The sequence below is a fragment of the Schistocerca nitens genome, chromosome 9 (genome assembly GCF_023898315.1).
Source record: "Schistocerca nitens isolate TAMUIC-IGC-003100 chromosome 9, iqSchNite1.1, whole genome shotgun sequence".
Lineage (NCBI taxonomy): Eukaryota > Metazoa > Arthropoda > Insecta > Orthoptera > Acrididae > Schistocerca > Schistocerca nitens.
The window spans coordinates 114,653,671-114,680,560 of NC_064622.1; the positions used below are offsets into that span (position 1 = coordinate 114,653,671).

At 44.3% G+C, this 26,890-nt stretch overlaps 1 protein-coding gene across 3 annotated transcripts in view; it reads right to left on the reverse strand.

Moving 5' to 3' along the window:
* The window catches only part of LOC126202929 (mitogen-activated protein kinase-binding protein 1), a 939,171-nt gene that overhangs the window by 360,680 nt on the left and 551,601 nt on the right, over window positions 1-26,890 (reverse strand). Inside the window, exon 1 of one of the 3 annotated variants that reach the window (XM_049937025.1) lies at window positions 11,307-11,364. The exons of the other annotated variants lie outside the window; for them this stretch is intronic. The gene's annotated coding sequence lies outside the window, so the exon portion shown is untranslated. Of the gene's footprint in view, window positions 1-11,306; window positions 11,365-26,890 lie in introns of those variants that run through there. 3 annotated transcript variants of the gene reach the window in all.

Here is a 26,890-nt window from a genome sequence, read left to right on the forward strand (position 1 = left end):
GTGGATATGGCTTCAAATAATGTTCATCGACAAAGGGTGTCTCGCAAAGGTCACAATGTAATGAAAGCCGTACACTAGGCGGGAGGAAAATTTTGTGGCTCTTAGCGCTCCGAGAACGCAATGATAGGTGACACTTGCTAATTACGCAGAAAAGCAAAGCTAAGTGAAGAGCATTGTCGTTAACAAGACGTGTGGTTTGCACACAAAATTACGTATTTGGATGCGATGTTTTTATAGCTGACGACCTATGAACGAATTTATCGAACCGATAATCGAAGTATGCACACTTAAAGATCACGTCCGATGTGAATCCCACTTTGTACGCCTTAAGTACACAAAACATCGGCAGAAGTGAGAATCACACTAAACACTGCCATGATGGACCCGCGTCTGAGCGCCGGCCCGTTGGATCAGCCCATGGAGATAAACTGATAATTTCACACGTAGACACAAATGAGGACGCTAGCGTCTGTTTAATTAGTGCGCGCCACCCCCCCCGCCCCACACACACACACTTTTAACCAGGAATACTACAAATTACTACAAATGTGTCCTTGAGCGTTTGCATGAAAAGGTGCGAAAGGAAAGGCCTGTATTGTGGAAAGACAGGAGTTGGGTGCGACACCATGACAATGATCCAGCTCATCGTGCCTTCTCCATCATTGGATTTTTGACCAAATTCAAAATTCCTGTGCATCCACGACCTCCACATTCCCCTACGAACTTCTACCTATTTCCTAAACTGAAATTTTCACTGAAAGGGAAGCGACTTGACTCGACTAAGGGCATCCATGCAAACACGGAAAGCGTCCTTAACACATTTCAGAAAAAACATTCCAGGAATGTTTCCAAAAGTGGGAACATCGTTGGAGTCGGTGCGTTCAGTCAGAAGGGGACTATTTTGAAGGAGATGCATCACAGCAGCATGTAAATACCACCATTGTACAATTACACGCCCATTCTTAAGACCTTCCAATCACTCATCGTATATCGGTCGTCCATGTGCATCTTTTTTATTTCCTTTGCGTAATAAGGCTAGAGCGATGTGGAGAAAATTATGCAGAGCGACAGAATTACGTTAATAGTGGTGCATAAATCTCATATTAAACTTTTTGATAAATGTTTCGGTAAAGCTAAAGCCGCCATGCAGTAATACAACTCGCTCAGGAAACAAGTACCTGGCCGCAGCAGCGTGCGCAGTTTATGAAGATTTGAGTTAAATTGTGTAAAACGGCAAACTTTACATTGTGTAAGTACCAGACAGAGGCAATGAAATTGGTTGCGTTAGGTCACCTTACAAGAATGAACTATGTGGATTTTAAATTTATTACATGCAGCAAGGTGGCAGGGGTAAACTACAGGGAGCGAAAGGCTATTTACAATTTGTACAGAAACCAGATGGCAGTTATAAGAGTCGAGGGGCATGAAAGGGAAGCAGTGGTTGCGAAGGGAGTGAGACAGGGTTGTAGCCTATCACCGATGTTTTTCAATCCGTATATTGAGAAAACAATAAAGGAAACAAAAGAAAAGTTCGGAGTAGGTATTAAAATCCATAGAGAAGAAATAAAAACTTTGAGTTTCGCCGATGACATTGTAATTCTGTCAGAGACAGCAAAGGACTTGGAAGAGCAGCTGAACGGAATGGACAGTGTCTTGATATGAGGGTATAAGATGAACATCAACAAAAGCAAAACGAGGATAATGGAATGTAGTCGAATTAAATCAGGTGATGCTGAGGGAAGTACATAAGGAAATGAGACGCTTAAAGTAGTAAAGGAGTTTTGCTATTTGGGGAGCAAAATAACTGATGATGGTCGAAGTAGAGACGATATAAAATGTAGACTGGCAATGGCAAGGAAAGCGTTTTTGAAGAAGAGAAATTTGTTAACATCGAGTATAGATCTAAGTGTCAGGAAGTCGTTTCTGAAAGTATTTGTATGGAGTGTAGCCATGTATGGAAGTGAAACGTGGACGATAAATAGTTTAGACAAGAATAGAATAGATGCTTTCGAAATGTGGTGCTACAGTAGAATGCTGAAGATTAGATGGGTAGATCACATAACTAATGAGGAGGTATTGAATAGAATTGGAGAGAAGTTTGTGGCACAACTTGACCAGAAGAAGGGATCGGTTGGTAGAACATGTTCTGAGACATCGAGGGATCACCAATTTAGTATTGGAGTGCACCGTGGAGGGTAAAAATCGTAGAGGGAGACCAAGAGAAGAATACATTAAGCAGATTCAGAAGGATGTAGGCTGCAGTAGGTACTGGGAGATGAAGAAGCTTGCACAGAATAGAGTAGCATGGAGAGCTGCATCAAACCAGTCTCAGGACTGAAGACCACAACAACAACAACAACAGATGCAGCGCACGATTTTGATTGATCAGAAGAATGTTACGTGAAATTTTTGCAATATAATTTCTCTGTGGAAGATATACAGACTCACTGGACTTTAAACTTTTACGTAGGGAAGAACTTCATTTAACAGCAGTAATATGCATATTTGGGGCCATAAACAGACAGTTTGGTCAATTGTCAAAGCTACACCGTTCTGGCTATGGACGGACCGAACCATACCGACCGGCCGCTGTGTCGTCCTCTGCATTTGGATGTGGTATGGAGGGGCATCGAGTCAGCACACCGCCCTCCCCGTCGGTGTCGGCGTTCGTCGTCTTGCAATCGCTATTTCTCACTCCAGTGGCTCCTTAACGGGCCTCACGAGGCTTTGTGCACCTCGTACAATCCTCCCATCGAGGAAGAATCCCTGGCAGTACCAAGAATCTTCCGCATTACAGCCAGATACGCAGACCATTTAGCTACGGAGGCGGACTCAAATCAGCTATCAGTATTGGGCTCATATTTGATGGACGTTACTCCTGAGCCAGAACTTTACATTTATTCGACCGCTCACGAACGGGAGTCTGGAAGAGACAGCATTTAATCCCACCAAATAAGAGGAACGCCACGATGCCTAAGGTGGGACGTAATGTTTGCTTGGGAGTGGTTCAAATGGCTCTGAGCACTATGCGACTTAACTTCTGAGGTCATCAGTCCCCTAGACTTCGAACTACTTCAACCTAACTAACCTAAGGACATCACACACATCCATGCCCGAGGCAGGATTCGAACCTGCGGCCGTAGCGGTCGCTCGGTTCTAGACTGTAGCGCCTAGAAACGCACGGCCACTCTGGCCGGCCTGGGAGTGGTATCTTGCATATACAAACACACCGAGGCTGAGGTCTCCCGTTTCTAGGTTTAGCATACACGCCTCAAGAGGCGGAGAGAACCTTCTCTTCTCAAGAATATGCTGTAAAGAAACAGTTATGTTTCCCAATTTATGTGGACTGCCCAAAAGAGCTAAGTTTAGACTTTCCGGCGCTGGTAGAGCAATGAGTGTTAATTTTAAGTATGTAAGTAAGAAGAACCAGATTGCTGAACCAAATGTCACGGGTTTAATCCACGATCAGTCCTAGCGTCTGATATGAACTGAACTGATTACTACTTCTTTTACCTATGACATTCCTTGTAAATGTGGGAGACGCCGCTTTGCACCGTGGTTCGAAGTAGTTGGGTAAGTCCTTTCACAGAAGTCGGAGGTAAGCCAGGGCACACAGCCTAAAACATTGCGTTTTTTCCCTTTCTAAACGGCATCACACACGAACGACGGATCCCTGCGATCCGTTGCATGCGATATCGCTTGCAATCGGTCGCTCGCCTCGACACCCTAGACACTAACGATTTGCCACGCAATTTCAATCGATATTACAAACACGACTGTGTCCAGAAATTCTGCTTCGAAAAATGAACTGCTATTTAGTAGCAGTTGCGATAGTATTGGCCTCTAAACACTACATACTGCACATATGTCATTCTGTTTACAAGTTAAAAACTTGTTAGTGAGTCACAGTTAGAATCTGTAAACTCATACAAATGTTTGGATGTAACACTTAGTCATTAAGTCGAACGATCACATGGGCTCAGTCGTGGGTAAAGCAGGTATCAGACATCGATTTATTGGTAGAATACAAGGGAAATTCCATCAGTCTACACAGGAGATTGCTTACAAATCACTCCTGCCACCCGTCCTAGAGTATTGCTCAAGTGTGTGGGACCCGTACCAAATAGGACTAGCAGAGGAATACTGAGCGTATACAGAGAATGGCAGCACTAATGGTCACAGATTTGTTAGACCTCCGAAAGAGTGTGACAGATGTTGAAAGAGTTGAACTGGTAGACTCTTGAAGATAGACGGAAACTATCCATAGAAAATCCACTAACCAAGTTCCAAGGACCGACTTTAAAAGATGAATCTAGGAATATACTACACTCCCCAACATTTAATTCCCATAGGGTTTTCGAGGACACAGTTGGATTAATTACAGAACGCACAGATTCATTTTTAACGCGCTCCATACGTGAATGGAACAGGAAAAAGTCCCGCTAACTGGTACAGTAGGATGTACCATCTGCCATGCACTTTACAGTGGTTTTCAGAGTATAGATGCAGATTCAAGGCAGAAAGGAATTAAAGACTTAGCTGCCAGGAGACAGTGATTTATACCAATGAGACAAGTTTAAAATATTGTGCCGGACCGGGATTCGAACACGGGTCTCTTGCTTACGTGGCAGATACGCTGACCATTACGCCATCCGGACACACTGGTCACCACAACCCCACGCATTAACCCAGCACGCCTCCCGTGAAACCCAAATTCTCAACCTCGACCACGCAGTACTGATGTAGTGCCCCAGTTCATTAGCATCAATTACTCGCTGCACTCGGCGATTCCCGTGAGAATTCGAGCTATATATTATCGCGGCTACTGCTACCAGCTTTCTGCCAATTCTATAGAACAAATTTCAAAATGTTAATCACTGTAAAAATTAAGGCACAACCACGCTTAATAAATACAGAAACGGGTGGCAGACACATTGTTAGCACGAATCTCATCCGATCCAGCAGATCGCCTGGTATTTCCGTGCTATCAGCGACGGATCGCTGCGGTTTGCCCACACACGAGAGCTCTTGTGTGGGAGCCCTTAAAAGGACACCAACGAACAAAAATGCGAAGAAACGGCGAATACCAACTGCACCTTGCGCTAATTTGAAACAGAATTCGCAAAACGTGGGAAGGACCTCGGTAATGACCGTGATTTCCCGGAAAGACATAATGAGATGACGCCGGGAGAGGCGAGTTCGAGCTCCGTTGTCCGAATGCTGGCAGCCAATCTGGCTGGCAGAAGTTGTGGAGAGCCCGGCCGAAACGACCGGAGCACGCCTCCTTTCAGTGCGCTGCGCCACGCCGGCGCGAGCTTCTCGTCTCGTTTCCGCTAGTACAGAGCACAGATGAAAGGATCCGCAGGCAGGGACGCCATTCATCTGCCTGGCCCGGGTGGATGGGCGGGGGAGAAGGGGGGGGGGAGCGAGCAGAGGGGAGTCGGCAGCGGCAGCAGTGCCCGTCCCAGTTGCACAACACCGTGCGTTTTACGTGCGCGGATATCCAGCCAGCCGAGGGGAGCGCGTGCGGCGTCAAGGTCTGCCGGCTGCTGCCAGCAAACACAGCCCCGCATTCAAGGGACGCAGGAGCAGTGTCACGGTTCAAATACATATTTTACTAAAAGCGTTTCCATAAATCAAATTCCCTATAACTCAGCTAACCTCCTGAGAATAAATGAACAGTGGAACATCCTTTTCTTAAAATTTTTTAAATGCTTTGCGTTCTTGGCAATATTTTTTAAAATACCAGACTTCCCTATTGACCACTGACCAAAAACCCCTCTCTCATTTATCCGATTATAACAACATACGACGATATTCTAATTTGTCCTTTCTCGTTGACGATATTACTGTATGCACATTCAATGAAATGTTAAATGAGCTCAGGTGCCTAACTATATTTATTCATCAACACAAAGCTCTTTAGCGCATTAAGCACATTTAAAGATGGCAACTATTTGCTGAAACATGTAATGTGAAAAATTCCACGTGCCACGCGTCACGGCCTCCTCAATTTGGTTGATGCACAGTTTGTGTAACAAGCACAGCGCGTGCTAGCTTTTGTTTGTATCAATAAAACAGGTTTGTTGGTTGGTTGATTTGGAGGGAGAGGACCAAAGAGCGAGGTCATCGGTCCCATGACATTAGTGAGGGATGGGGAAGGAGATCGGACGTGCCCTTTTCAAAGGAAACATCCTGGCATTTGCCTGAAGCGATTTAGGGAAATCACGGAAAACCTTAATCAGCATGGCTGGACTCGGGTTTGAACCCTCGTCCTCCCGAATGTGACTTTAGTGTGCTAACCACTGCACCGCCTCAGTTGGTAAAACATCTTTGTAATGGAAGGAGATAATTTCGGTTACAGAAATAGTAAACAAAGTTGGAGAATTGAGCAGACCAAACAAATCAACACATGTTTGTACAACGTTATGAGAAGAGAAAGACAAGGGATAGAGTTCCTGATAACCCTGGGATAGTTTGAAGAGATAACACGCCAGTTTTTTTGAGTGGGCACAACTTTCTGAGCTTCGACAGAGATGTTGTAATTGTAGAGAAACGAGGGAGGTAAGGAGGGTCTTTGTTCCGCACTATTTACACACGGTTGTTGAGTCAGACAAAGCTATCAACACTTTCCACGTAATTCCACTACATACGACTGACTTCTTCATTTTGAAGAGGAAAGACCATGGATGGTGCGCGCCAGTCCCGTACTTAATCTGAAAGACCAGCCTTGTTTACCAGTTACAATAAAGAAAAACCTGTTGATGAAATTGCCATTTTTTCCTCTACGGTAACTTCCAACATCTGACTCCAGGAACGGAGGTGTGTAAGATGCAGAAATAATTACCCTTTTTTCTTGAATTACGTTTTGTTATTCTCTTGTAAAAAATTAAAAGATAAATGCTTTTTGTTGACTACTTTCCTAATAATTAAAACATTACTGCGTTAATTCTGTAGTTGTATTATCACAAATAAAACACAGTGAATGAATGAATTTCTTGTGGCTCGATGGCCTGAAGACTTTCAGGTGGACTCCACTTCCTCGACTTGCTTATCCCGAAAACGACGCGTCAGTATTAATGGCACTCGAAACAAAAACTTTCTTACTGACACTTAGAACCAGTCAGTCCCCTGATACGCTATCTAGAACGTTGTTAACACATTATGCATTTTGTAATTTCTTTCAGTTTTTGCTGTGATGAGGTGAGCAGCATTGTTCTGTGAAGCCAGATCATCACCTCAGTCTTTTGGATACAAATATCTTATGAACAAAAAGAGATGTATTCTCTTTGATTCTCCTGACAAATGTGAGATTTGGCTCTGCGAACATTTGACATTTCCACCCTTCAGATATGAAAATGGCAACGAACTAAAGAATATTACAAACTGTGTTGGAGAGACGATGCTTGTCAACTGCTAGCCCACGTAGGTTGTGTCCTGACGCCCGTGGAGGACTGCTAAAGGTGTCCATTCACAGACTGACCATCCTTGCTGCAGACAACAAAGCCGACACGGTCCGTGGGTCGATACGTAGAACCGGCAACCACGTGAGAATTAAACCGAGACGGAAAAGGAAAGACGCTCGCATCAAGAAAAAGGAACAAAATCTGACGAAGGCGAGGAAACTCTAGAAGAAACAGCAATCCTCCCATTAACACGATCACATAGCCACAGTCTGAAGAACTGTGATACAGCAGTAGTTTTTTTTATCTTTCTTCTGATTGGTCTGACAGAGCCCATCACGAATTTCTCTCTTGTACCAACCTCGTCATCTCAACGAAGCGCATACACCGTCTATGTTTCAATACTTCTAATGTTGGATGTACTCTTCGTTTTTTATATCGTGTCAAATTTCATGTAACAGTTTTGAGAGTTTTTGATGAAGTTTGTTTCGTAGGCATTACGCCGTGATCCACGGCACATTTCTGTACCTTCTAATACTGGATACATCGCCGGAGGCTATCACGACTCACACAGCAGTTTCAAAAATACACTAGCTCAGAAAACTCAACCAGTTAGGTTGTGGGTCAGGACGTCATACGACCGCTGGTTAAATTTGAAACTGCTACATGAGCCTTTGTAGCTATTGACGATGTCTCCAGCATTAGGAGAAGAAAAGTCACACATAACTATGCTTTGGACCACGACCTAACACACAGGAAAAACAAAAAAACACCAAGGACACACATACCGGCAGTGAAAGCCTGCACTGCAAGATTTTCAGAGACTGTTGCTATTATTATTCTTAAATCAGTTGCAAGGCATGTACTTGACATTTTCCGACGAATGCTGTTCAAATGCTGCATTTTTCTGCAATGCAATGTCTTGGAAGTTATGCTAGAGCGATACTGATCTCTGATGTAAACAGGGTACTATTAAGACATTTTGTTCTCGTCTGTTTTATTGTTATTATAAACTTAGGCTCCTGTGTAGAAGTGTGGGAGAGGAGAGGGAGGGCCAAATAATGAACTGTCATAACCAAACCCTTCATCCGCTCCTGCTAACACATTTACAGAAGGAAGATCATAGTAGAGGACGAAAGTACGTATACCATCACTACATATACACTTCGCCTGGAGTTTGTTGTGATGCCCTTTACATCGAGAACATGTTATTCGTAACACACGTGAGAATTGTCACTTGGGAACAAAACTACTGCAACCACAAGCTTTATTTTTGAAATAATTTTGTATTTTGCTGCAAGTAGTTTAAAATCTAGACCCATCATCAGACAGTAGTGAGGATTTGTTGCACAAATTTCTACACGTAATTCGAGGAAAAGACGTGCTTTATGCATCAAATCACAGTGACCAGCTCTTGATGCTTGCGGTGCTGAACTATGAGACCTTTACGTCTACACTTTGATGTTGAATTTCATTTCATAACATGATAGATTCCGCATTTTAAAATCCCCCTCTTCTTAATTTGCAGGAACTTCAGATTTCATAATCGATCTTGTTATAAAGTGAAGTTCAAGAATAAAGAGCCACTTTACAGGGAAAGTTATCGCTCCACGAAACTAACAAACATTTTGTTTTGATGCTATGGTTTATCAGCCAACTTATATTTTTGTGACGATAGTGGCCTGCTGCCTGAGTGGTCAAATAAACCGAAAAAGAATGAGGTTCGTAAGAAATAAGCAATAGCAGAACAACGGCGATTAGTGTTTTTACATAAAAATAAATCACTAGCGTTTTAATGTTACATGACGAATTTGGATCAGCTAAAAACTATTCACCACCCCAAAAGTTGGTCTGAACACCAACAAGTTTCAGAAGGATCGAGTCTGTCGACGGCAAGACAGTTTTCGTACGTACGCTGCAAGTCACAAGTGAAACGATTTAATACAAACAGATAGGAATACGTAAACTGAGATTGTGATATACATAAACATTGCCAGAAATAGACGTTGCGAGGTCTCGATTACGGGAAGAAAGCTGTAGAATGAGCACGGACCGGACTATAAATTTGCGGTATTATTGTCTTACAACTCACTTAAACGTACTGTATTAGCAATATTGTAAGTGAATAAGTAGTCAACGGGTTAAAAATATCTGACTGGTGGCTCTATCAGGGACATACTATCTTTTTTTTTAAAAAAAATCAGTAAATTTCTGGTAGTGAAGGATGCATCTACACTTGTATTTAAACATTAATGCAGTGTTCGGGCTGTTACGTCATGGAATCACGGAAGTAAATAGTGGAAAGCAAAAAATCACCACTACTTTTTTGGGAAACATTATCCACTGTTCCTGATGTCGGCTAATCCCTAAACAAATTTCGTTATTAATTGCAAAGTATCCCACAACGCTTCAATGCTGAACACTCTGGTTCCTACATTATTTTCTTTTCCTAGCAAGATACCACGACGGCAACCAGGAGAAAGCAACGTCTGATGAAAGTGACGCAAGTGGTATAACGATTCGAAGAATGTACTGGATTTCTTGATGCTTCATAATGAACCAAATATTCTGTACTACGGCTAAGCACATCTCCTTTGACCACATTCTCTGCGAGATTTCACTTTTTCCTGTGTTTTTTGTCCTGTACAAAGAACACATTTTCTAACTCTGGAGGTTTAATGCAACGGAAAGTCACGCAATGTTGCACATGGACAGACCACGAATAGATTAACATCAGGCTAAAAAAGCGAATAGCATGTTAGTAACATATGTAGTAAGCAGTCACTGCACGAGATGCGAACCAATAGGAACTTAAGAGCAAGGAAAGTATCTGACCAGTCATTCAATACGTATATTATTGGCCTGTACTACTACTTATGATGTAGCGGTTTTGGATCTCGTGGTTTTAAGTCAGTGCTCACTGTCTCAGCGATGATTCTCGGATTTAAGAAACGGTAAGCAAACTTTACAGTGCGTCTCAGGCGCAATAACGGAACTAGTAGCTGTTGCAAGGCCTGCTAGCCAATGTTAATCAAGTACACTGTCCAGCAATAATATAACTGATGAATAATCAGCCAAACGCAGCACATTTGACTTTAATGTTCCCATAGTTCTAAATCGCGGGCAAATGTTCAAGCCTTCGCGTCACGAAACTATAAATATCGACTCTGATGTTTATTTGTTGTGCTCTCGTCTTGTTTGCATGAGACAATAAAGATTTATAAATTACCGTATTAATCGTTTCATAGGTCTTACCTTCTTACAAAATCTAAAGGAAAGGATGGCACCTTTCGGTATTTAGGCCTTTTTAGCTCCACTTTCTTACGGAACTGAGTTGAATGTAAGAGCTATATTACGTAAAGAAGTGTGAATGAACTATGAATCTGAGACATCTGGCGTCTGCAAATTACACGAGTAACTAACTGATGGTTGGTAATCAGAAGCAGTGACGTGATGGTCACAAGTCGCAGATCGGCTCCTACGCTACCACAATACCCGCAGAACTGAACAATGGCTGGGCTAACACGAGGAAGAAATGCGCATCCTTTCGTTTGTAACTGGTTAAAGGAAACTTTATCGAGGTGATGCGTTGTGTACTCAGGAAGTGACAGGATTTTTGCTACACATGTGACGACAGAGGAAGGTGCTATTTCGCGTAAAGATCCAAATGGCAACACTGTAGAAGTAACTATTTAGTGGATTCGTGGCAGCCTAACAACGTATGCACTCACTCCATGGGGGTAAATGGCAAGTTTTTACGTGATTCCACAAAAAGGACTGCCAGAGGTACCACTCCGCCTTCGGAACACCGCTGTTACAGACAAGTGTGCACAAAACATCACTGCAGACACTTTACAAAAATGAGAAACCACACAGCTTGTAAGAGTTCACACGAGCACGCACCGAAGAGATCGTGTTGGCGGCGGTGACGTCCAATCCAGCGGCAGCAGCTCCGCTTCGCCCGGCGGCCGGACTTTCACTGAACTCAACGCCGCTCACCTGGCGCTGGCAGGGCTGCCAACGCGCCGCGCACGCTTGCCAACCTCGACCGTGAGATGGCACCGCGACGAGCTCCCGCTTACGGCTGTCACCTGAACAACCCAAGGTGAGTAACATGTCCGAGGCTATCATTGAGCTTCTTTTTGTATGAGAATGGCAATTGCTCTTCAGGGTAGTCAGCTGCAAGTCTCCGGTTACCTTTCGGTGCAGTCCTTTCGTTAGATGTTCCACACCTTCAATATTGTCAGTGCCTTCACAAAGTAGTGGTTTTCTTCTGTTACCCTCTTCACGTCTTTGCAATATTGATATGTATATCTTCTATCATATTCGTTTCAGATTCTTACACACTATTTGTTTTCTTCTCTAAACCATAAAGCTTCCCCAGCAAAAATATTGGTAAACAATTCATTTCGTATGAACGCCTGCCGAAGAGAGTTTGACTTACTCCCTCGGAGTGTAGCTTTTGTATCTGTAACCTACCATAGTTCAGGACGAGGCCCACGAGAAAGACAGACCGTGGCGCGGAGCGATTGTTATCTCACAGTAAGTTTGGTTAAAAGTGGTCCACTAGTTTAGGAGGAGATGAAGAAACACACACACACACACACACACACACACACACACACACACACACACACACACACACATCCAATTTATAGGATGTATGGGTTTCAGTATTTCTTTATACATCATATTTCTTCTGTCCTAATTTTATGCAGTATTCCCCAGGCCACATTTACGCTGTTTCTGTAGATATTCTACCATTCCTGTTACAGTAAGAATTGTTTTATTTTCTGCATCATTTACAATCAATGTTTTTATGAACATGGGAACTGTTCCGATTGCCGTTGACGAATACACAAGATATTTAAGTATCCTTCTGGACATCAAGCTAATATTTTTTATAGCTGCATCACTTTACTCTCTACACAACATACGTCTTTTTCACAAATCATAAGCATATAAAATGGAAAAAGTAATTGAGGCATCAACCGGATAGCAGAAAGGGAAGGTCATATGTTATGCTTAACAGCAGTAGTGCAAGTATGCCTCTAGTTAGTCCTACTACGTTTTATGACGAAAAGGGAGATAGTGTTCCACAAACTATGGAAAAACAGTTAACGGAGGAGAGAGGCTGATTGTGAAAACAATATTTACACAGACTTTAGGATATCCGGAAAATTTACAAATGCAGACAATGTACTTAAGCAGTTCCTTCTACTTGCGGTTACCGCGAAGGAAACACTTGCTTGCTTTCTTATGCAAAGGGGACTCAAAAATTCTGTACGTCGTTGTATACGTAGTGCGGAACTATCTAACAGCCAATAAAGATAATAATTTCTTAACCGACGCATACATGGAAGTGATGTATATTATGCTGCAGCAACTGTCTTAACAGTTGCATAATATACAAACAAGCACAGATTTCGACAGATAATTGTCGTAATGTCCCGATATTTGAAATAAAACCGTGGAGTTTGAGCGATATTTTCCTATTTTATCAGAAGCAGCCCCCCCCCCCCCCACACACACACACAAAAGCCATGCAACTGTTTTCGTCATCTGCGCCGAAATCTTGACGTGCTTACTGTTGTATCGAGTTATAGATCTCACGCATGATCTACAGTTTTGTCAGAAACATAAGCTACAGGACCTAGAGCTATTTCCTAACATTTGCAAACTACAGCAATCCTGAAATACTGCTATCTTCCTGGGAGGCTTTCGCTTCCCGAAACAAGGATTCGAGTTGCCTCGTTTCTTATTCTGCTCATTTTCTTCTTTTTAGCATTCTACAGACATTTCTCTTGTGCCAACTTTCACCAGTGGTGATGATCGTTCTTAAAAGTGTAGCTCTTTGGCAGAATTGCGGTGAAGGCCTTTCTAATAGCCTCGCTCCCATCCGCCGGTGTCTTCGGCAAGCAAGTGATTTCGCTCCTCGTAATTAGCACATCTAAGACATTCAACGTAACATGAGGACGAAGTCTTTCGCGACTCCACTGATACGTAAAACACTCTCGGTTTTCTTGCCGCGTCAATTCGGGATAAAATCTCGAACTTTCGACGATAGCCTCCATCGTCGAAATCTCTAGATTTTATCCCGAATAGACGCGGCAAGAAAACCGAAAATGTTTTATATATTCAACGTAACATTCTGACGTGAATGATTAATCGTACCGAAATGATTAAGTTCTGACGAAACACACACCCGACTAAGTATTTCAGATATCAAACCCGGAATATTTGACAACTAAGACCATTTTTGGGAGCGTTTAGAGGCTTTTGTTAAGTTCTTAAATAAAACTTGGGACATAAATGCTTGGCTAGATCGCAGCACTAGCTTATTTGGCGATGAATGAGGGAAGGAAGTGACTGTGGCATTCTCAGGGAAGTATCCTGACATTCGACCTCAAGTATTTTATGGGTAGAGAGAAAAACCCAGACTGGAAGACGATTGGATCGCCATTGCTATTGTCAAGTTCAGTAGAGTCACCCCGCTCGCTACAAAATTATAGAAAATTCGTTCTTATAGCGAGACCTATCGGCTGTTGTTCACCGTGTGAGCCTCCGCGCCTAACAGGAAGCAGTTAGAACGATGCGCGTACCCTGCAGTCCCGCCGGCCCTGAGAAGTAGCATAAGCTCGTATCACGGAAGGTTAAGGAAGAAAATCGGCCACGTACATTTATAAGGAAATGTCCCAGTATTTGCCTCTGGTGATTTAGGGAAACAACGAAAAACCTAAATTTGGATGATCGTGATGGGATTTAAATCCCTTTACAGTCTCTCGGTTAATGAGTAAGAGCGGATAAGTGCGACGCAGTGGGTTTGTATTAAAAACGTTATTTCTGTCAGAACTAATCACAGGAGAATTCAAAAGAAGCACGATTCTAGGAGCTAAAAAGTTTGGATATTTAGCCACAAATATATTAAGGGTCGATCTCGGAAACTGACATACGGCCGGAGAGCGGTGTGCTGACCACATGCCCCTCCATATCGGCATCCAGTGACGCCTGTGCTATAAGGATGATACGGCGGCCGGTCGGTACCGTTGGGCCCCCATGACCTGTTCGGGAGGAGTTTAACAGGAGTTACTGCACCAATGTCCGCTTTTAGCAGTATTATTGTGAACTATAAACACCTGGGGAGCCCTCATCTCAATCACTGCTTTAGGAGGCCTACGAAATTAGCTGGCAGAAAGTGGCAAACTCGGAAGCCCACTGCGAACCTTTTGTCAGACTTCCTTGTCAGGTGTTGCAGAGGGCTACCACCCAAAAAGAAAACAGTGGTCTATGAAGACTTGACAGAGCATTTTTTAAGGTGGTAGTGATGCTCTCCATAAGCCGCAAATCAGGAGGAGGAAAGCGCAATGTAACAGAGTGCTACAAACACTCGGTCGCGCGGGGTAGCCGCGCTGTTTAAGGGCGCCTTGTCACGGTCTGTGCGGCTCCCCCCATGGAGGTTCGAGTCCTCCCTCACGTATGGGTGTGTGTGTGTGTGTGTGTGTGTGTGCGTGTGTGTGTGTGTGTTGTCATTAGTTTAAGTTAGATTAAGTAGTGTATAGGTTTAGCGACCGATGACATTAGCAGTTTGGTCCCAGTTTCAAATTTTACAAACACCGGCAACGTTATAGGTCTGCGGATACAGGAAAAACATTACAAAGTGTGAGGAGTCACAGTACTTGATGTAGCAATCCGATGTGTTTGTACCTGGCACGCACCTGGTGAAAGGCATTTAACAAATTGCTGGATATAATGTCCGCCTGTTATGCAAACAACAGTTTTTTTCATTTAAAACCAAACTTGTTTCAGCACCATTGTCAGCGAGTTATTCAAATCTTAATTCTTACGTTACTGGATTGTGGAGCGCCTCTGTACAAATATCAGATACTGGTACTTAGTCATATGAAAATTAAACTTTTGAAAATCCTTTTCAGCTCTGTTCCCATTTACGAACGAAGTTCCGCAAAATTTGTGTACAGCTTGTGTATACTTCTAAAAAGGAGTTTTGGGAGCAAAATTCGCAGATGACAAGCTACTAGTATATGACAATGCAGAGTGTGTCCTACGCAACTCAATAAAGTAAAAATTGAGGTCTGAGTAACCCACTGACGATCATACAAAGATGCTCAAACCTGTTCGGGTTTAAATGAAAAAACGGTTGTTTGCGTAACAAGTGGACCTTGTATCCAGTAATTTCATCTGCAGAAACGGCCGCTGAAAAACCAAATGAGAAGTATTTAATAAGCAAGTTGTAGCAACACTGAATTTCATTGGTGGTACGATGTTCCGAAGTCGCTTCTTCTCTGATTCGGGCTCGGCCCACTGATTTTCGTTGGTGCATGCCATCGAACATTTATTGAATGAACTATAATGTCGGTTTCGTGCCGCTTCAATTTGTCACAAAAACGGATCAACTATTGACGAAGCTGACAATATGGGTAGCGCCTTTCAACGAGCAGTTACCCCGTGACATCGGCCACACGGTGTTTGGAATCAGCGAGGTGCGACAACTTTCTACTGGCTACAGCCGTCACGATCCCACACTGTAACACTCCTCTGGCCACCTGCGTGTTGGAGGCAGCGGCACACGGACTCAGGGTCAAGGTCAGCAGCGCCCTCAGGAAGACAGCAATTCACCGGCGCACCTGCCGCTCCGGATGCCCGGTAGTCCATTGGAGGCGGCGTCCGCAGATTCCAGCAGCAGCGGAGTGGCCTTGGTACTGAAGCTGGCCCATTCTCGGCTGCGATTAGCACACGGAATTACCATACTCGTGTGCAAAACATGTCCCGAGTAACTGGGATGTGGTATCGTCCATACTCTTTGGTGAGGCAACCTCATGCGCTTTGTAGAAGGCTAGAGCTTCAAATCAGTTCATATTTGTTCAATTAATACGTCGATGATAGACTGGTGTGGTGCGGTCTTCGATCCGAAGACGGGTCTAACGCAACTTCCCACGTTAGTCTATCCAGTGTAAATCTCCGCAGTCTACATAATTTGTACCGGCTTACTCTGTTCATCTCTTGGTTTCGTTCTACAATTTTAACACCCCCCCCCCCTCTACATCTACATACATACTCCGCAATCCACCATACGGTTCGTGGCGGAGGGTACCTCCTACCACATCTAGCATCTTCTCTCCCTGTTCCACTCCCAAACAGAACGAGGAAAAAATGACTGCCTATATGCCTCTGTACGAGCCCTAATCTCTCTTATCTTTGTGGTCTTTCCACGAAATGTAAATTGGCGGCAGTAAAATTTTACTGCAGTCAGCCTCAAATGCTGGTTCTCTAAATTTCCTCAGTAGCGATTCACTAAAAGAACGCCTCATTTCCTCCAGAGACTCCCACCCGAGTTCCTGAAGCATTTCCGTAACACTCGCGTGATGATCAAACCTACCAGTAATAAATCTAGCAGCCCGCCTCTGAATTGCTTCTATGTCCTCCCTCAAACCGACCTGATAGGGATTCCAAACGCTCGAGCAGTACTCAAGATTAGGTCGTATTAGTGTTTTATAAGCGGTCTCCTTTACAGATGAACCACATCTTCCCAAAATTCTACCAATAACGACTATCCGCCTTCCCCACAACTGCCATTACATGCTTGTCCCACTTCATATCGCTCTGCAATGTTACGCCCAAATATTTAATCGACGTGATTGTGTCAAGCGCTACACTACTAACGGAGTATTCAAACATTATGGGATTCTTTTTCCTATTCTTCTGCATTAATTTACATTTATCTACACTCCTGGAAATGGAAAAAAGAACACATTGACACCGGTGTGTCAGACCCACCATACTTGCTCCGGACACTGCGAGAGGGCTGTACAAGCAATGATCACACGCACGGCACAGCGGACACACCAGGAACCGCGGTGTTGGCCGTCGAATGGCGCTAGCTGCGCAGCATTTGTGCACCGCCGCCGTCAGTGTCAGCCAGTTTGCCGTGGCATACGGAGCTCCATCGCAGTCTTTAACACTGGTAGCATGCCGCGACAGCGTGGACGTGAACCGTATGTGCAGTTGACGGACTTTGAGCGAGGGCGTATAGTGGGCATGCGGGAGGCCGGGTGGACGTACCGCCGAATTGCTCAACACGTGGGGCGTGAGGTCTCCACAGTACATCGATGTTGTCGCCAGTGGTCGGCGGAAGGTGCACGTGCCCGTCGACCTGGGACCGGACCGCAGCGACGCACGGATGCACGCCAAGACCGTAGCATCCTACGCAGTGCCGTAGGGGACCGCACCGCCACTTCCCAGCAAATTAGGGACACTGTTGCTCCTGGGGTATCGGCGAGGACCATTCGCAACCGTCTCCATGAAGCTGGGCTACGGTCCCGCACACCGTTAGGCCGTCTTCCGCTCACGCCCCAACATCGTGCAGCCCGCCTCCAGTGGTGTCGCGACAGGCGTGAATGGAGGGACGAATGGAAACGTGTCGTCTTCAGCGATGAGAGTCGCTTCTGCCTTGGTGCCAATGATGGTCGTATGCGTGTTTGGCGCCGTGCAGGTGAGCGCCACAATCAGGACTGCATACGACCGAGGCACACAGGGCCAACACCCGGCATCATGGTGTGGGGAGCGATCTCCTACACTGGCCGTACACCACTGGTGATCGTCGAGGGGACACTGAATAGTGCACGGTACATCCAAACCGTCATCGAACCCATCGTTCTACCATTCCTAGACCGGCAAGGGAACTTGCTGTTCCAACAGGACAATGCACGTCCGCATGGATCCCGTGCCACCCAACGTGCTCTAGAAGGTGTAAGTCAACTACCCTGGCCAGCAAGATCTCCGGATCTGTCCCCCATTGAGCATGTTTGGGACTGGATGAAGCGTCGTCTCACGCGGTCTGCACGTCCAGCACGAACGCTGGTCCAACTGAGGCGCCAGGTGGAAATGGCATGGCAAGCCGTTCCACAGGACTACATCCAGCATCTCTACGATCGTCTCCATGGGAGAATAGCAGCCTGCATTGCTGCGAAAGGTGGATATACACTGTACTAGTGCCGACATTGTGCATGCTCTGTTGCCTGTGTCTATGTGCCTGTGGTTCTGTCAGTGTGATCATGTGATGTATCTGACCCCAGGAATGTGTCAATAAAGTTTCCCCTTCCTGGGACAATGAATTCACGGTGTTCTTATTTCAATTTCCAGGAGTGTATATTTAGAGTTAGCTGCCATTCTTTACACCAATCACAAATCCTGTCCAAGTCATCTTGTATCCTCCTACAGTCACTCAACGACGACACCTTCCCGTACACCACAGCATCATCAGCAAACAGCCGCACATTGCTATCCCCACTATCCAAAAGATCATTTATGTAGAAAGAAAACAACAGCGGACCTACCACACTTCCCTGGGGCACTTTAGATGAACACTAACCATCGAGGACAACGTACTGGGCTCTATTACTTAAGAAGTCTTCGAGCCACTCACAAATTTGGGAACCAATCCCATATGCTCGTACCTTAGTTAGGAGTCTGCAGTGGGGCACCGAGTCAAACGCTTTCCGGAAGTCAAGGAATATGGCATCCGTCTGATACCCTTCATCCATGGTTCGCAAGATATCATGTGAAAAAAGGGAGAGTTAAGTTTCGCAGGAGCGATGCTTTCTAAAGCCGTGCTGATGCATGGATAGCAACTTCTCTGTCTCAAGGAAATTCATTATATTCGAACTAGGAATATGTTCGAGAATCCTGCAACAAACCGATGTTAAGGATATTGGTCTGTAATTTTAAGGATCCGTCCTTCTACCCTTCTTATATACAGGCGTCACCTGCGCTTTTTTCCAGTCGCTCGGGACTTTACGTTGGGCAAGAGATTCGCGATAAATGCAAGCTAAGTAAGGAGCTAATGCAGTAGAGTACTCTCTGTAAAACCGAATTGGAATCCCATCAGGACCTGGCGATTTATTTATTTTCAACCCATTCAGCTGCTTCACAACCCGAGGGATGTCTATCACTATGTCCTCCATACGGGAATCTCCCATCCCACCATTATGACCGACCGATCCCTTCATTTAGTCAGGTTGTGCCATTATTTTTTTCCCAATTCGATTCAGTATTTCTTCATTAATTGTACGATCAGTACAGTTTAATCTTACCATTCTTCTGCAGCACATTTCCACAGCTTACGTTCCTCTTCTTGTCTGAACAGCTTGTTGTGCTCGTTTCACTTCCATACAAAACTACGCTCTACAAAAACAGCTTCAGAAAAGACTTCCAAATACTTACGGCTACCATGAGTTACTTTGCTACATGAATAATAAAACTCATTTGCCATTTTTATTGCCTCATTCCTGATCTAATTCCCACAGCACTGCCTGGTTCAATTCGATTACATTCTATTACCACTGTTTCGCTTTTGTGAATGTTCACTTTATCACCTCTTGTAAAGACACTACCTGTTCCGCTCAACTGTTCTTCCAAGACCTATGCTTTCTCTGAGAGAATTACATCAGCATCGACAAACCTCAGTTTTTATTTCCTCTCTCCGAACTTTAATTCCCTTTCGAAATTTCTCCTTGGTTTCCTTTGCAGCATGCTCAATGAACCAACTGAATAACGTGGGGGATAGGCTACAACCCAGCCTCACTACCTTCGCAGCTATAGTTTCTCCTTCATGTCCTGCGGTTCTTGTGATTGCAGTCTGGTGCCTATACAAGTAGTAAACAACCTTTCACTCACTGTATTTTATCCCTGGTACTTTCCCTATTTCTGGGAATGTATTCCAAACAACGTTGTGGAAAGCTTTCTCTAAACCAATAAATGCTATGAACCTACGTTTCCCTTTCTTTAATCTATCTGTCTAAGATAAGTCGTAGGGACAGTATTGCCTCTCGTGTTCCTTCGTTTCTCGAGAATCCAAACTGATCCTAACCGATGTCGACTTCTGTCACTCTTCTGTAAATAATTTGTGTCATTATTTTGCAAACATACTTATTAAACTGATAATTTGGTAATACACTTATAAACACATGCCTTCCTTGGAATGAATATAGGGTCTGACCAACTAATCCAAAGAAAGATACGGCATCGTAAGCGCCTACTTCGTACGACCTAAGCGATCGAATACCAATGGATCCCTTTAACAAATGGGACTGGACATCCGCGCCCGATCTGTGATGGTCTAGAAAATCAGCCATCTCTTAACTACAAGCTGAAAATCTGTAACAACTGAAATGTCTCCTCTATAAAAATCAACATGGATTCCGCAAACAGAGATCCTGCGAAACTCAGCTCGCTCTGTTCCTCCCTGAGATCCACAGCGCAGTGGACAGCGGCGCTCAGGTTCATGCTGTGTTCTTTGATTTTAGTAAGGCATTTGACACCGTCTTAATGAATAAAGTACGAGCTTAAGGAGTATCGGAGCAGACCTGCGTCTGGATTCAAGACTTCCTTGCAGATATATCTCAACACGTCGCTCTTAACGGAACTAAATCGACAGATTTAAAGGTAATATCCGGAGTACTAAAGGGAAGTGTGATAGGACCACTGTTTACATGATCTAGTAGAAAGCGTCGGATGCTCTTTAGGGCTATTCGCAGATGATGCAGTTGCCTATACGCAAGTGGCAACGCCAGAAAATAGTAAGAATTTGCAGACGGACCAGCAGAGAATTGATGAATGGTACAGGCTCTGGCAGTTGACCCTGAACGTAAATGAATGTAACGTATTGCGCATACATAGGAAAAGAAATCCACTACTGTACAGTTACATTATTGATGACAAAAATCTGGAGACAGCGTTTGCCATAAAATATCCAGGCTTAACTATCCAGAGCGATCTTAAGTGTAATAACCACATAAAACAGATAGTGGGGAAAAGCAGACACCAGACTCAGATTCATCGGAAGACTCTTGAGGAAGTGTAACTCACCCACGAAAGAAGTGGCTTATAAGGCGCTTGTTCGCCCGATTCTTGGGTATTGCTCATCTATCTGAGAACCCTGACAGGTAGGACTGATAGAGGAGACAGAGAAGATCTAACGAAGAGAGGCGCGTTTCGTCACGGGATCGTTTAGCTGGCGAGAGAGCGTTACGGAGATGCTAAACAAACTCCACTGGCAGACTTTACAAGAGAGGCGTTGTGCATCACGGAGGGATTTACTATTGAAATTTTGGGACAGCACTTTACATCTCGCCTATTCATCACGAGGAGAAAATTCGAGAAATTAGAGCCAATACAGAGGCTTACCGACAACCACTCTTCCCACGCACTATTCGCGAGTGGAACAAGTTTGGAGGGATCAGATAGTGGTAACGAAAGTTACACATCATTAGGTGGCTTGCGGAGTGCCGGTCGCTGTTGCTGAGCGGTTCTGGGCGCTTCAGTCCGGAACCGCGCTGCTGGTACGGTCGCAGGTTCGAATCCTGTGTGTGGTGTCCTTAGCTTAGTAAGATTTAAGTAGTTCTAAGTTCCAGGCGACTGATGACCTCAGATGTTAAGTGCTTAGAGCCATTTGAACCATTTTTTTTGGCTTGCGGAGTATGTTGTAGATGTCTCCATGCTCATCCTATCTAAACTTGAAGGTACCTACATAAATTCAATTCTTCATGAGGTAAGGATTCTCTAGAGCGTACAAATCACTGGTTACCTGCCTGAGAGTGGATGGCCACAGGCCATCTGGTGGAGGGTATTCAGTTGTTGTAGACAAGGTACAGCTTTGGGTCATATTTGGACGAACAGTTACGAGCAAACTGTTTGAGCAGACGACCACGGGTAGTGTTTATACCCCGAAAAAGCGCAGAGTGCTTGCCTGACGTTGTGTGTGCTTTGAAGGGAACCAAATGTTTTTATCTGTAGACTCGACTCAAATGAAAAACGTAACAACAATTTTTCCTTTCTAAATAATAAATATGAAGTTCAAGAAAGGCCAATCTTGGCATATCGCTCATGTGTTTCCATAATACTGCCCAGCCACTATCTTTTCTGATACAGAACTGGAAAAAATTCAGGGGGATACATCCATGAACAACTAGGAAATGAAAAAAAGTCGCTTGAATCATTAAGACCCGTTGGCAAAAATTATACCAGCATTGAACTCTCGTCCTATACAACAGGTTCAACCTTTGGCCAGAATTAAAGCATACGCACGACATCTTCTGGCTAAACACTTTTTGTATTTTCGACAACTAGTTTTCCACGTCTGACACAAATAATCCAGAAAAAAAAATCAGAACAGTCACTCTGACCTACTAACACAGACTCAAAGATAGACATTGAAAATTTCACACGGCTAAAACATCCGATTAGGAACGGTTCCAAGTTTTTTAGTGCTCTAGAATAATCCAGATTTCGACTGTGAATTCAAACCTCTGTTTTAACACTCCACAGAAATACAAACAGTTTAAAAGTGGGCACTGTTAGCTCGTATATGAAGTCCCTCGGGCTCCAGAAAAATGTATTTTGTAGTCTAGAAAACACTCCAGTTCATGACTCTCAGAGCGCGGGAGAGCGTCTGTCGACGTACAGAAAGGGAGTCGAGTTTGTTATCTTCCTCTCGCCGCCTGGAATGCCAATATAAAACTCAATAAGCGGCGAGAAAGCTGCGGCGCGGCGAAGAAACCGGTACACAAGTTAAATTGGCTATTTTCTGCGCACTTGGTTATGCAGAATATGTGGCAGGGGAACGGCTTACTTTCTCGTCAAGTTTCCCTGCACCAGTCACGAACCTGATAAAGGGGATGTAAGGAGAAATTGATGTCCTGAAGTCTATTTTTGTCGTTAACAAGACTGAGTTTCGGCGTTTTGGGATTTCTAAAACATTGATTGTCCTATTTCTCGTACATTTACACTTCCGCACGCTCTACACTAACTTTATCACGTAAATCCGTTAGCGTTTCGTTATGTTAAGTTGTAACAACGAAATCATCGAACAAACTTTCCTTGTTTATAGTCGAAGGCAGAGAATTTCTGTCCAAGGAGAGAGGAATCTTTATAATCGTGTAATTTCACTACGGTGATATTTCCTTGATTTTGGCGAAAAGTACTTATACTGTTTCATTTGTACACATTACTGAATTAGGTACACTTAGAACACATTCACATGCTTTTTTCCTGGCAGTTTCCTGAAGGAAAAATGTTACTGAACATCTTTATGAAACGCCTTTCAATTAAAATTAATAATTCTTCTCTGTCGTAGATAACAAGGTCGGCTATATCTTGTTTCACTCATTACATTTTAATAAGAACATCGTGTAGCTTTGTGTGTTACATAATCGATAACGAGGCGTTTCTGGACACATGTGCAATGTGAGTGCAATATGTATGCAATCTTAAGCCAGTCAAATCAGGCTATTGAAGTATAGCACTTTTGATCTGAAGAAAATTAAGCAGATGGTCTGGTTCGCAGGTTAACGAGGCAGTAGCCGTCATTAGCATCCATTATATCACGTACCAATCTTATTTCCAAAGTCTGCATTGATATTTAATTATCCGTAAGATGACACCATTTCAATTTTACGGCAGTCCACAGAATAAACGATTACGTTGTTGTCCCACATAACAGCCCGCCACATGACTGAAAACTCTGTGAAAGTAGTTATCTTTCTACATTTGTCTTAGAGACTGCAGAAATATGACTGACTACTCTGTAATAGTTATCATTGTTCCTACTTCGCGAAACTCCGGCCATATTTTTCATTTGCTCTCACATGGCAGTATATCGGCGTCCACCAACAACACTGAATCCGATAAAGCAAAAGGCCACGACCTTTTAAAAGTTTTGAATCTGGTAAACATCGCTTGTAGCTGTCAATATATTTATTAACTGCGACTGTAATTACTACGGGCGTATCATTTCCAAGCATACCTATCGAATGCTATGGCATATATTAGCCAGGTTACAAGCGAACAAAACATCTCGGACCCAATTTCATCAAGAAATGATTCAAATGGCTCTGAGCACTATGGGACTTAACTGCTGTGGTCATCAGTCCCCTAGAACTTAGAACTACTTAAACCTAACTAACCTAAGGACATCACACACATCCATGCCCGAGGCAGGATTCGAACCTGCGACCGTAGCGGTCGCGCGGTTCCAGACTGTAGCGCCTAGAACCGCTAGGCCACCCTGGCCGGCAGGCCCAGTATTCTACTCAGCGGTCGGTCTCCGGAAGTGTCAAAAAAGCTTTGTACCATTTATCTGCAGTTGCGCCTTTCGTTGCACCATGGGGAGCGGATCTCACAGGATTGAGTCATTAATTGCAAGCCCGGCGAGATCCATCCTCTATAGCAGCACACCTTCCAGTGCATTTTTCCTGATGTTCCCACATGACAGTCCGAGGGCAAGATGGTCCTAATTTGTACTGCGATCGTCGTCCGAAACTGCTGATCGCCCGCTATTACAGTTCAGTCAATGCGTGAACCTATGTGGCCACCATCTAGGAGCAAGACGACAGGCGTGCATACCCACCCTCCATATTCCTTGGATCACAGGCACCGCATACTCCACTTGTTGGGCGTGGAGGACGATCCAAGTTTTCACAGACGCTCTCTATACGGTTAACTGAAAATCAGTTCACGGTTCAAATTGTGCACTTGGAGATCGTGGTAGAAGTAAGGTGAAAGAAACTGCGGATTACCTCCAATGAGGATTACCACGTCTAGCAAAACTAGTTGAGAAGACAGCAGTGGGAAAATGACGTCATGTGGATTTACTTGCCTTTCATATAAAAACATTTCTCAAATGCAGGCTACATCACATTATTGCAAAAGTGTTGATTACCAGCAGAACAGTAAACAATTGCTAAATGAAACGGCAGACGAAGCGCTGACTAGAACTCAATATGCCGTCTTGCAGGACACACATGTTGTCCGCCGCAGTCTGTTTCGGTTGAGAGTTTAATCAGCAATCTCTGATTTTTTGGACATGTAATTGATAACTGGTTTGGTAGTAATTACGCAAACCCGCAGTTCATTATTTTATTACCTGTGAAAGTTTGAAAAACAGAAATTGTGATTCTTAAAGTGGACTATTAACTGTGCAATTTCTCATATTCCGCTAATAAAAAAGCGAGTGGCTTCTCGTTTACACAAACCAATTCAAAACTTAATTATTTTTACAATAACAGTTCCTTCCTAAGAGTTTATTATAGCCTAAGATAATGGGCTCACGACCTACGTGCTGTTTTCTGCGCAGGGGACAACGATTATAGAAGACTGCACGTTGGTGAACATTAGTCAGAACTTACGCATTCCACTCAGGGCGGTGGAAGCAACTACGCACCTCACGCGTACAGCAATCTTAGTACAAATGACATCAGTGGCACGTAATCTGTGGAAACACAAAGGAGGTATGAAAGGTGGAAATTCTAGAGGGAAGATATTTATCATTCATATGTAAATCCCTGTACTAATCTACCTTGTTCTCTCTTTCACTTGGACTGTATTTCACATTATATTTCTTGTACATATACATGTTGAATGTGCTGAGGTGAACCCAAACTTTAAAGACAACAGTGATCTTAAAAGGTCTGAATGCTCACGTACCTGTAGTGAGGAACACTCAAGTAATCAACATCTCCACGATTTGGTAGCTTTATAAAACGTAGCCGTCAATGTTCAAACTGTTCAAATGTGTTCCTAAGGGACCAAACTGCTAAGGTCATCGGTCCCTAGACTTACACTCTACTTAAGCTAACTTATTATGCTGAGAACAACACATACACCCACGCCCGAGGGAGGACTCGAACCTCCGGCAGGAGGGGCCGCGCAATCCGTGACATGGCGACGCAAACCACGCGGCTAGCCGTCAATCTGTGGTGTAAGCTTGATATTGCATTCCTGAAGAAATCGTATTGGCACTCTTACTCGCTGGAAGGAGGTCATAATCAACGCTATATGCCGTGTTAAAAACACGTTATCAGCGTGATGTCTCTTGGGAATGGATGGTTTTTGTTTCCCCTTGTTGCCTCTCGTGTCGTGGGCAGTGATCTGAAAAGCGAAGACACGTGCAGTTGTACTGCGACGGGAAAGGAACGCCCTCCGTGTCTCGCTACCGCAGACCGATCGCCAAGGCCGTGTCTCTCGGCCGTAAACAGCGTCCGCCAGGCGGCCAACCGCTTTCCTTTCCGGTAAGACGGTGATCGCCGGCAGCCAATTACTCGTGCATGCGCCGGACGGTGCAGTCTCCGAGACACCCGCGCGCGCACGGCGCTCTTTCGGTCAGTAGGGCGTGGCCGCAGACTGGCCCGACCGCTCAGGAAGTAGACCAGCCGAAAGCTGCCACCGCTGCGGCCTTGAAGGCTGATGTGAGAGTGCCGCGAAATCAATCCGCCGGGCCTTTCACCCAGCAGTGGCCCACTCAGCTTCCTGCTCCCGCGCCATTGAAATAAGAGAGACAAGTACTGATTAGCGAGCGGATTCATAAGGACATGTTTTTGTGCGCGAGATAGTCATCTGCACAAGATTTAGTCAGTGGCGCATGTTAACCGAATCCATCCATTTGGCATTCGCACCACAAATTATAGTGAACTAGATCT